The 12,925-nt window shown below is 42.0% G+C and overlaps 1 protein-coding gene across 10 annotated transcripts in view; it reads right to left on the minus strand.

The window, feature by feature from the left end:
• The window catches only part of plekha5 (pleckstrin homology domain containing, family A member 5), a 103,164-nt gene that overhangs the window by 53,713 nt on the left and 36,526 nt on the right, over window positions 1-12,925 (minus strand). The window contains exon 1 of one of the 10 annotated variants that reach the window (XM_079567938.1): window positions 6,199-6,455. The exons of the other annotated variants lie outside the window; for them this stretch is intronic. The gene's annotated coding sequence lies outside the window, so the exon portion shown is untranslated. Of the gene's footprint in view, window positions 1-6,198; window positions 6,456-12,925 lie in introns of those variants that run through there. 10 annotated transcript variants of the gene reach the window in all.

Here is a 12,925-nt window from a genome sequence, read left to right on the forward strand (position 1 = left end):
TCCGAGAGCGTTAGCGTAACTCGCCGGGACAGTCCGTTCTTAGCATCCCGGCATGGTAAACACGGCAGTCATGTAGTGAGCAAGTAACATGGGCGTGGCAGTGCTTGTTTGAGAAAGTGCCCATGGATGGACCGGAGGGGAAAGAGAATCGGGCAAATGTAAATGGAGTATCTACAAAGGGCAATAGATGGTAAAAATGTTCAAATGTTATTTTCAAAACACACAAAGAAGGAAACAAATTTTGACAAACCAATGCACTGCTTACAGCACTTTTGTCAATGTCATCTTTATTTGAGCAGTTGTTGATTTTGTTCAAGCGCAAGGATAACAGTTATAAGGACGTTTTTCTCAGACAGATTGAGGCAAAGGCCGTCTAATTCTGGAGACTTTAAATCTCTTGGAGCAATGCGTTAAAATAGAGAAGCAAACCAAATTGGCAGAGATAAAAAATGCTTCTATCTTCTTCTCTATATTTGTCCCACCATTTAAATCCAATTTCAATGGCTGACAATGAACAAGAACCTTAAATTTTACATCACATCCAACCAAAAAGTTAAAAGTGTATTATGCAACTTTTCATCCGGAAAGGAAAAGTTGATATTAGTGTGTATTTGACCTTTCAGTGACCCTCAGAAACCTACCAGAAACCCTAAAAAGCCACTGATCCATACAGCCGCTGGGTCACTGAAAGGTCAAATATGCATGAATATCAACTTTCTTTGTCCGGATAAAAACTAAGTTTCCAAAGTCTCCAAAAATACTACTACTATATCTAAAACTGCAATCAGAACTTATGTCACAGACCATTTTCCTCATTTAAATCAGCCATATTGGAAGCGTGTTTTCCAAGTGTAGCAGGGACCAAGCCTTGAATGTACCAAGGTTTGTGGTCTGTGGTCAGTCCAGGGCCAGGCAGCCACCGCTCACTGGCCTGTAGAGCATATGGTAACATTTTGACTTGTGCGGGGGCTGAAAACATCATACAATCCTCCTTTAGAGCTCTTAGCCCTTTTGTTTTGCTCAAGGAGTGGTTGTTTTGGACACCTCTTCACCTCCCACGGGAAAAGATAGGGGTTACTGACCACCCTGCTGTGCTTTAAGGGGGCGGTGTTGGATATGTCTCTGGACTCTCTTGGCTGAAATAATTAGCAGAGCGCCACCAAAGTAATAAAGAGCTTAGAGTGTGTGGGGTCAACGGTCCCATGGCTTAGCTTTTTATTGTCCTGGGAAGGACTTTGATCCCGCCCCTCGCCCCAACTACAGTTCAACCAAAAACAACTGAGGGCCTCCACAAGTGTCTGCACATTGCAGCCAGGAATGAAGCAGAGTCAGGTCCCTCACTACTTAAATATTTCACTTGGACTCCAGCCACAATGCAATCTCTATATTACTGTAATAAGGAATTCCAAGGATTGGTGTGTGATGTTATATTTGAAATGTGGTTTATACTTCGAATATAAATCATATACTCTCCTATTTTTAAGGAGAGATGGTCAGATTTTTTTTCTTTCCGTCTTCTTTGTTAATTTCATCATAATACAAAATACAAGATTCAATTTCACAAACATACTAATTTGCAGTGCCATAATGAACACAGTTTGAATCGAAAAAAACTTGGAATGAGTTTGTTGATTATGGACTTTAAAGATGCAGGGGACACTTGCTGGTTCTATCAATAATGACAAAGAAAACTGGAAATACAGATTAGAGCGCTTTTGCAGTAGAAGAAACAACCAAAGTAAAACAACAGGTTTCACAATAAAAGTACAAAAAAATAAATACAAAATTTACATTTTGCATGATGTCTGCTTTAACATTTTTTCCATAACCAGGTGTGTGACCATGCACACTACACACATGCTTCGAAACTAACCCAGCTTGTTTATATTAATTCTGAAACCTAGCTTGGCATTGCCATTGCTGACTGACACATTATCTCCTCTCTGTAAACCACAAGAAAACCAACTCTGGTTTCAGACATTTCTTTTGTGCTCCTGCTGACTGAGAGCCGCCTGCAGTGGACATATCTGTGAGCACAGGTGAACTGTCTCAATGATTCACTACCACCTGTTGCTGTTGCATTGCAAAATTCGATAGCATGTTTCTAACTGTTAAAGGTTGCTGTATAATTTGTGTCATGCAGGTGGGACTTATCTCTTAGACAGACATCATGAAGCACATTCCGCCTCAAGCCCCTTTAAGCCCCTCTCTCTGTTACCTATCTGTCTGAGACCCTTTGACTCCTGAGGTCAGATGGTCTTAGCATGTCGCTGTGGCTAAGTGTGACACCGAAATGCCAAAGCTACAAGATTTAGTGAGACATAACAATGTCAAGAAGTCAAATCCACTGCTTTTTATTTTACATGAATTTATAAGGCATTTTTAAGCTTTTAGGTTTATGTAAAAGTATTAAAAATCTAATTCAAAACTACCATGTCATTTTTCTTTTTCTACAAGTACTAATTCACTTTTTAATACCATTTACCGCCTTCATTTTTGCATAATCCATTAAATCCCTTGTAACTCTTTTCAATACATGTCATTGTAGAAAGGTCTGTTATGAACCAAACAAACACTAAATTATTACCTTTGGTGTGAATACAAATCACTGTAGCATTCTCAGGAATTCTGTTTCATTATGAGATTAGACAGGATCTTATTCCGCATGTTAGACTTAGTAGTTTCTTTCCATAAGGATTTATTTCCTAAGAAGAAAGAGAACATCTCTTAGTATCAAGTTTGGGCATGTAACTCTACTTAAAAAGCTTTTAGCTGAGGATGCCTTCATCTCTCCATGTTACTTCACCACTACCTGCATAACACAGCAAGGTCCTCTTAACAAAATGTAAGTGCGCTCCAATTATCCAAGCCTTCCTTGATGATTAATTCTCTTGTCAGAGCTCATAAATCTAATCCCATTACACGGGCAGGGACCTGGCGAGGGCAGAAAAGACCATTCAGGGCAGCTTGATAGGTCCACATTATCAGGTGAGGCCCAGAGACCAGACTAGCGCTGGTGAACAGGGCTGTGTGCATGGGACACTGACTGGAGGTAGTGAATAGCCCGGTGCACAAAAGCGGAGCTGAATAAGCAGAATGGGCAGTAGTGAGCGCGGGGGCATGCGGGGGGCAGCGGCAGCATAGACACACACAAAAAAGAGACAAAAAACAGGGGGGGTGCGGTCCCACGTGAAAGGCAGTGCAGCAGTTTAAAGTTAAGCCATGTGCTGTCAGTAAGTGGACACTCTATTATACAGCATCGACAGCTTCATTTTTACTTGACTAGTTGTTCATATTAGTTTAGTAGTTTGTACTCCTATAAGTAGTTTCATTAGGTACAAAACACTTTGCATGTGAGAATTTAATTGTTCAGAAGTTAGAAAATAATAGTCTTATTCTGACACTCTAGGCCTTGACATAACCTTCAGTTAGAAAAAAGAAAGGTTTGTTGTGAAAAAGTGTTCTATTGCACATTGTAGTCAAAAGCTCGGTAGTTTAAGTGTTAGAAGCTTCGTCAGCAGCTAATGATCTTTGTTTGGCCGTGGTCCAAATACACCAAGTGGGAGGGGTTCAAAAGTGCACTGGTAACACCAATCTTTATTCTAAAACTCCAAATAAAGATTATTAGTTGCCGATGAAGCTTCTTGGAGGTGAGACATAGTCTTAAACTATCCAGTACAGATTAACTTTTGTGCCCAATGAAAACTCCTGTATGACTGACATTTACTTGGTCTTGCAGCGCACTTAATATTCACCAAATGATGTGTTCATTTGGTGAAACAGCATGTATTTACCACCGATAATAAATGTTAAAAATGTGCAGTAAAAAAACAGTAAATTACTAGTATAGTGTAGTCTAGGCTTGGGTCTGTATGCAACGTTGACTTTCACTTTTACTTAAGCGTGAAAAAGCAGCTGCTCTTTCAGGCCACAAATCAGATTTTTCACAAACAATTCAATTAGCAGCCTCCTCTCAGCAGCTGCGACATGGTGCAAAGTGTGTCAAGGTGACGCGCTGACTGATTTGGGAAAGATTTCTGAGCCTCGAGGAAGAACTAAAAAAATAAATAAACTGAAAAACAAGGATTTGAATTAGTGACGTGATAAAAAACATGTCGCCTTCTCTGAACTTTTGACCAAAACAAGTCATACAAATCTCTCATGATTTAGTTCCTTCTATGTCTATTTATGGACACTGACTTTCCCGCATCATTTTTTGTCACTTTCCGAATGCGTCAAGCTTCCCCTTTTCGGCTCTGATTTCAGTTTCATTGTGAAAAGGATGACAGGAGATATGTAGGATTTCTGGACAAGTGCGGTCAGTGCTGAAAATAGCACATGTCTAATCAAGGCCAGCTCCTTAAAGGCAGAGGTAAGTCACAGCCTACAGTAAAATGGAAATGCATCATCTTTCTGTCAGACTCATATGGAACCAGATGAGGCTGTCAAATAAAAATGTGTCACCATTTTTTGTTTTGCCATACTGATGCATCTCAGTTTTTAAATTTGATTTGATTATTTTACACTAAAAATGGATCCATGCAGCTCAAACACGAATTTCTGAATTTCTACAATTCTCAGCTCTAACAAAAACTCCCAAACTGTGTTCTGTTTCTGCCAAAGAAATGGCCTCAAACCTGTCAATTATAAAGCCCCATGATGATTATTGCTATTGACCGAAGTAGAGATTGCGATTTTGATTATATTTCGAGTAATTGCGCAGACCTAGAACCAGAATCACTTTTTCAAGAGGTTAATCTTAAGTTCATTCTTCAGTGTAAACACAAGAGGCCAACAATTCGAATTTGACACTGAGCAGCTTTGAGGAACTGTCAATTGCAAGTTCTCCAGTAACAACAATTTGCCTCAGCGACAACTACTAGTCAAACTACTTTCTAATTCTTTAATCCTATGATAACACTGTAACACTATGGACTATGGACAGCTTCTGTGTTTGGGCTCAACATCTGATAACAAATCGATGGAGAATTCTACCTGCCTGCCTCTAACTGAACTCATATTTCTATAGGTTGTTGTTGTTTTCACTACAGTTGGTTGACCTACAGCTGAAGTACAGGACAGATAAGATATACCCCGGTAGCTTTCGATTGGAGTAAAGATCAACGTTACCACAGACTTTGACACACTGACTATACAAACATTATGCAAAATCAACAACGAAAAGTTTCTCAAAACACCGCAATGGGAAAGACACTCCATTATGGTTGAGAGCCAATAAAATACACCACCCATTAAAGATTTAGATCCACTATTGAGAACATAGATTCTACTCCCCACACACGCTGCTCCACCGTTGTACATACAGCACTGTCACAGAAATCTTTAAATAATTCACGCCTTAAGTCACATCCTTTGAGGCCATTAAAAAAAACTGGTCCAGCCACCTCCTGCACCTGAAGGAATTCAAAAACCAAAACAGTGCACATGTTAAAAGATCAAACTTCTCTTACATGGTAGAATGCTGCATGATCTGGCACTGATCTGAGCAGGAGTCCATGCCAGTGTGCTGTAATTGAAATGTGATTTGAGCCCCGAGTCTCTTCCAGCAGACACTGTCCGGTTAGAATTAGGAGGGACGTCGTTTGGAGAAAACCTGGATATTAAGGGAGCATTTAGGGACTTCTTAAGCCTGCTTAAAGAGGGCAGTGATAAAACCCATGATGGAGGGAAATGTCCTGATAAGAGCATGACATTGTATTCAAATCAGCTTTTCAATAAGAACAATAGAGAAAAACATTATCTTCAGATAAACTGAGAGAAAAAGTTAATGCTTTTGCCAATACATCTTAGTTTCGATGATTGGTAACATTGGAATTTAAACTACACAGTAGCCTACACAGCAAAATAGTAGATGTTAAGGGCAGAACGTAGTCACATTATTCCCCAGCCTAAAGTTAGATGTGTAGCTGTGGTCTAGCATATACTTGGCTGTGGCATATGTTTACCGCATTTACTGTACGTGATGGACTGTACCACACTGTCTGAGCCTCAGAGTAGCCGCTTAATGAAAGCTGCAAACACAGTGTCTGCCCCTCATAAACGTAAGTAGCTTGTTCTGGCATTAACCACCACCTTTAAAGCCCTCCACACCCACAACCCCCCAGTGCATCCCAGTGAACAACGTGTGAAGCCATTCAAGCGCTGCATAAAGATCGCTGCGTAAAAAGCGCCACTTACATTCCAAATCCACGAAGAAAAAAATCAGGTTGGAGGTGCGGGAGAGGCAACGTGTCAAATGAAGCGTGTTATCCAAAAGTCGATAGTCACAACCCAAACGAGCAAAGAGTTTCACGCCACTTTTTTTTTTTTCTCCACCCCCTCCTCCGGTCGCGTGGGGATGCGCTTCTGCCCGCTGCTGCTGCTGCTGCTGTGTTCAGGACAGGAGCTCCTCGCGGTGACTGCTGCGCGGCGTGCGCTCTGTGCGTGCGCCACGGCGAGTACGAGGACTGAAACCGCTGAAACCCGAGCGCGCTGACGTCACGGCCCGGGTAGAGACGAGACAGCAGCAGCAGAAACAGCAGCGACATGCGGGGCCAGCGGCGATTTGTGAGTGACTCCGAGCGAAATCACCAAACAAACTGCATGGACCAGTGAGAGGGAAACAGACGGTAGCCCGGAGGGGTTAGATCTTCATCGCATTGCCAGACACTGTAGTTAGGTTAGTCCAACTCAGTGGTTTCTGGGAAAAGGAAAATACGTGGCATACAGGGGTCTTAACTTGTCTGTTCTATGGAGCATGTGAGGACATCAACATCATTATAAGATCTAAATGTATGCCAAGGTGACACATTACAACTATAGACGAACTCAAGGAGCTAGCATTCTGTTATGTTTACATTTGAGCAACTTTTTTCTTGGAGTAATTGTACCTCTTCGAATAGTTTTATTGCACAAGACTATTCGCTTTGAGTCAAATTTAAACATTACGTTAATATTTCCACTGTGATCCAAATGAAAAGTGACAAAAAGTTCATGTTGAAATACAAAACTAATTTGAAGGTGTGTGTATCTTATTTTAGGGATTCTTTCTTTTATCTACAATAAATAAATAAAAAATCCAAAGTTGGCATTAACTTATGTATTAACCTATGAATTCATACAATCAATGAAAGTTTAGAAGTAAGAGGTTGAATCCTCAGCTACATACTGCTGCTCTCATCACTGCTGAACCCATTCTTGAGCAAGTCCGGACAGAGAGGCTGAGCGCACCGGTTCCTTTGAAGGAGACTCACCGTAGAGGTATTTGTTATTACAGGTTAACACCAAGGTGGGTGTTGACTTGCACAACTTTCTGTGTCTTCACCTCCAGGACGTGTAAAGCTATATCCCAGTTCCAGCTTTACACATGCATCTCAGTTACATACAACTAGCAGAACATATCTGATTTAGGTCTTTGAAAAGAGCGAAGTGGGGCAGAGTGCTGAATAGCAAGTAGCAGCAGCAGGGAGCTTGCAGCTATTGTAGACATGAAAGCTAGGACAATGACCCGAGCCTGAAAAAGCCTAGGAGCCAATCCCGCTTCTGTAGTCATCAACCTGCTGTGTGAAGTCAATGCTGGAGGAAGACACGGGGAGACAGTCAATATGCGAGCTCTTGTAGGCGTCTTCCTTGTGTTAATCCTTAAAATTCTTCACTGTACTTTCCAAACGTAGAAAACGCATTTTCAAAAAGAACAAAGCAGGGCACTGTCCTTCAATCTACCAACAGTAAAAGTAGCACGTACACTGCTACATTAATAATGCAGTATGTATCCATTGCACACAAAAGGGGGGAAGCACCAAAAGTCTCCCCGAGCAAGGTCCAATCCTCCAGAGAGTCAGGCAGAGCTGAGCTGCATGGTGCTGCAGGATATGTCTGCCACCTGAGGTTAACAGTGGACATAAAGAGAGAATTAAGGAGCTTTAGTGTGAGAAAAGAATGCTTTGATTAAAAAAAAAATCTTATTCTTGAGAAAAGTAAAATATTCTTTAAAAAAAACAAGGAATTTTAAATGCATATTTTCTTGTATGTAGTTCACACATAGTTTTGGAACAAAACAAAAAAAATGTTTTCCTGGTTTGACGATTATGTGATGATTTCACTTTGACTCAGGATGTGACATGATGTCATGGGGATGTGTAACAAGCAACCGCCCCTTCTTTTGGTACAGCTGCGTTTTTTGCCTTTTTCGGCAAACTGCATTTGTGGTTACTGTGTTCCACATTGTTATACTGGATGCTTTTGTACGTTTTTGCCGTGTTGTATGGGGTTATGGCTGATTTTGTCATTACTAGAAAGAGTCCATAATGGTCCTGAAGATAGCAGCTTTTTAAAAGTAAACAAACAGCTAGCTTATGAGCTAAAGACATTTGAGACCTACACATTTCTTCTTCTGAAATACTGAAGAGGCAACAAGAGCCCCCCACACCTGCAGCACAGTGGAGGCATCACAAGAGGAGCAACAGGAAACAAAAAAGGGACAAACGAGGAGGTATCCGGGCAAGACTCACAGCCACACATGCTTTCTATCCCTACTAGGACGAACACCTGAACACAATTTCGTTGTATGGTTGTACAATGATAAATAAAGCACTTACTTACTTACTTACTTAATTACTTACAAAGAATGAAGTACAATTTCAATGCTAACAATACTGTACCAATGGGCCATGATCGAGTGAGAGTCCTATCCTTGAAATATGGAACTCTCCCTCCTCCTGTGGATTAAATATAAGAAAATATAAACAGTACCTCATGGGTATATAACTATGATTTCTACTGACCAAACGGCATTATCTATCAAACAAAGTAATAATTTTAACCATGAAAACAAACCTCCTGCACTTAAGTCGCTTGTTTAAAAAGAAAACATTGTGGGTTGTAACAGTTTTATCAGTGCGACCATACTTTAAGTAGGCCATTTTTTTCTTGAACATACACTCGTGGCTTTTCCTTTCTAAGACCTTTGCCCAGGGCCACTTCTGTTCCATAGGATGTAAAGAAAAGGACCCACCCCTCCGTTTGCTCCTTGGTAGAAGACTTGTTCTTGAGTGCCCACTGTGGAGGTGTCAGAGGGTAGAATCAAAGCAAGCTGTTCCACCATCTGTGTGAACATGCCTCAAGAAAAGAACATCTTTTATCCCCGGATCAATGTTTTCTGTCACTTCCCAATCCCAACAACAGCAAACTGCACATTCCAAAAAAGTAGTTAATTCTTATTCAAGGCATGCGTGAAGCGGATTACAAACACGCGCGCCAAATTTTATCGTGACAAGGCTATAATAGTATTTTTAATCAGTATCAAACTTTCCACAACCTTGTTCAGCCTATGAGCACCCACTTCATAATTAAAAAGTGTAAGTCACCTTCACAGTGAACGGGCCTGGGTGAATTACCTACAGCTCATCATTGGGCTGAACACGCTCCAGTTTGAATGCCTGTTTTCATTTAGATTGAAATGTCAGAATACTTTGTTGTAAATGAAACAATTTAGTTCTAGGGAAACAGAAATAACCCACACTATTCAGTCCATCCCATTATTCAAGAGGCAACGAAATGGCCAAGGTTAAACTTTGTATAATGCAACCCAAAACTTCACTTCACTGGTTACTGGAGCACACGAAAGGTCTTCCTGACAGACTAGGATTTCCACAGTGGTTGCGCTCAGATTGACTGATGTTATCGCCGCAAATTGGTTTGGCTCCACGACTCCTGTCTGGCAACATTGCAAAATAACAACGGCTAACAACAGCCCCGACAGTTTATGTTACTGCACATGCTTAAATTTATAGAAAACTAAAATCAAGTTCAAAAGTTTGAGCATTTATGTGTTCATGTGTTGATTTGTCACGGTCAGAACTTCCCATTTTCAAACCTTTAGAGCTTGTTACTTCTAAATCCAAACGTATTAACTTCTCTAACATATTCCTATAGCATCTCAATTCTACGCGAGGATGAGTTTCGAAGCACATTTTGCAGCTTTCAGGGAGCAGCTTGTTTTGGCAACGGTGGCACTTTTGGCTTTATGCTGCTTTCTCTTTTTTCCTCAAATGTCTATAGGAACACACTATATACTGCGATGGGGCAAAATAGATTGCACTCTACTGCAAGCATAAAGAATAGCACCTTTAAGCAGGAAAGAAGGACAAAGGACAGACTGAAATTCCCCTCTTTTTTTTCATTCAAGAGGCAATTTAGAGTCCCCAGATCAACCACAACATGCTGTTAAACGGTTGGAGAAAGCAGGAGAGAATCCACAGTAACACGGAGAGGACAAGCCGACACTATTGTCAGCATGTCTGATCAAACCCACATCGCCCTGGCTGAAAGGTGGACCACTCTGGCCTCTTACAATATTAAAACGTGCGCCTACAGTTGATACAGTGGAAATGTGCCCGCGATTTTGTACCGGGGGCTTTTAAGTGATTTGTTTGTAACCTGCCTCACCTGTATTCTCTCACATTGGAAGAGGCTTGGGAAAAAAAAAAAAAACTGAAAGCACTCTAGCAATTATCAATGAGCAACCAAGTGTTTCAGCTGCAGCCTCTCTCCGGGCTCCCTTCGGCTCTCAGCTGACAGATGCCAAGGCAGGGCTTTCAGACTCATTAGCTGCCCACACAGAGCCCTGAGAGGAAGGCACAGGCAATGGCTAAGTGTTCGCATGTTTATCCTCTCTCTCTGGAACCTCTCTTACCTGCCCACCAGCTTTTGGCACGTTTTTTTCTTTTTTTTTTCTCTTTCGCCTACACAACTCCGCTGGCTCCTTTGTCACCGGGCAACGTTTTAATGCGCTGGACAGATGTAGTTACAAGCGATGCTGCCATATTCTACAGTAGAAGCCCTATGGAGCTGCAAAGTGAAACAAAGTAAATGTAGCATCCAAAAAATCATGTACAACTAAATCATTGTTCTTTGGCAATTTGTAAACACTTGCCTTATGCACATGAAACAAAAACGGGCACAATATTGTATAGCTTTAAAGAGCCTGTATTACCCCAAAAGCAATACTAAGTTACTGGTTTACCTTAATAAATCCTTTTCGTAGTCCCTCTAGGGTAATACAAGTGTTAATGGGATGATTGGATGATTGCAATAAAGTATTCCATCTCCCCCTGGTGTCTATGGCCAGAAAGACACAATTGCAGCTTTCCCTGCTCCGACCCAGAGGCCCCAATACACACTAATGTAATCACAAATAAGAAGCTAAAAGGCTAACGGGCGAAGCTAACTGCGGGCTAGCGCCGCTGAAACAGTATTTACAGTCAAGTTTGAGTGAAAAAAGTTATCTCCACTGTGTAATTGGATGTACAATATCCCTCTCTTCCGTTGTCTTTTCTGTCAGCGTAGTATTTACTCTCACGGACAATTAATGAGTAAAAAAACGCAACATCCTAAGACACCTGCAGTGGCGCTTATGGCCTCTAGGGGCATGAGTTACTTAGTTCTTAAGGCTCCTCATCCCATCTCTTTCACTTTACACACCTTAACTTTCTTGTTTTGATCTCGCTTGTGGTTGAACTCTCTTCCACTGTGTTATCTTTTTTTAAATATTTATTTTTGTGCTCTAAACACTAGAGCACACAATCGGAAGTGCCCCCTCTGCTGGCATGTTGTATAATTGCATTTTATAAAATCTTAAAAACAAGGGATATTTTCAGGACACATGTATTACTTCAAGTTACATTCCAAACTACTCTAAAGTAGTAAAATGCCTGAATAAAGAATGATCAGTGTGTGTTTTAGTAAACGGATCTGAGCAGAAAGGCTACAATTAGCAGCTTTTCTTTAGGGAGGCAGCAGTGGCTCTGGATGAGTGTTTGTGGGGGAGGGGGGTAATTAGCTGTGTGTCGAGCTGAGCTGAACTGTAACAGATTCTTGGCTGCAGAAGTTGACATCCGCAAGATGGGCAGATTCACGAGAGGAGAAAGAACGGCGGAATTCAATGGCCACTGAGGATTGGAGTCAATATATCAGCAGTTGGACCATATGGCAGGCAAAACAAAATGTGTCAAAGAAAAGGATTGTAAATTTTGGATTTGTAACATTTCTTACTGTAGTTTTAGAAAGACATTACATTTGAAGCAAGCATTATTCCAATCTATTTTCACCACCAGATCGGAATATTTGTATGCTGTGGCGCTTTATAACTTAACAGATTGACATACGCCATAAAATCAAATAGATCAACCAATGGGGAAGTCAAAGGGCTGCCAGGAAGTAGAGCAGAGCTGAATCCACCAAACAGCCCGTAATTACATGCACAGGCTAGAAATCACTGTCACGCTCAAGATCAATAATCCGCATTAAGGTTTTATGCAAGAGAAAACCTTCGACAGTAATAGTGTTGTTGGTAAACCATGAATGAAGCTCCTACAATGCACAGGGGTTAGGGTATTTTCTTGGTTACATTTACTTGACAACCCCATGAACTGCTACCTTAACGTGGTGGGGTTGTTTGAGTGCCCGAATGATCCGAGGAGCTATGTTGTCTGGGGCTTTATGCCCCTGGTAGGGTCTCCCATGGCAAACAGGTCCGAGGTGACGGGTCAGACAAAGAGCAGTTCAGAAGATCTCTATGGACGTACAATATTCAAGGACCGTGACGTCGCCCGGCATGGCGCAGCCGGGGCCCCACCCTGGAGCCAGACCTGGGGTTGGGGCCCGAACGCGAGCGTCTGGTGGCCGGGTCTTTGCCCACGGGGCCCGGCCGGGCCCAGCCCGAAGGGACGACGTGGGCCCGCCCTCCTGTGGACCCACCACCCGCAGAGGGATCCGTAGGGGTCGGGTGCGGAGAGGACTGGGTGGCAGTCAGAGGCAGGTGCCTCGACGACCTGGTCCGCATGCACAGCTTCTGGCGTTCGGGACATGGAACGTCACCTCACTGGGGGGGAAGGAGCCTGAGCTTGTGCGGGAGGTTGAGAGATAC

The sequence above is a fragment of the Gobius niger genome (assembly GCF_951799975.1).
Source record: "Gobius niger genome assembly, chromosome: 12".
In the NCBI taxonomy this organism is placed as follows: Eukaryota; Metazoa; Chordata; class Actinopteri; order Gobiiformes; family Gobiidae; genus Gobius; species Gobius niger.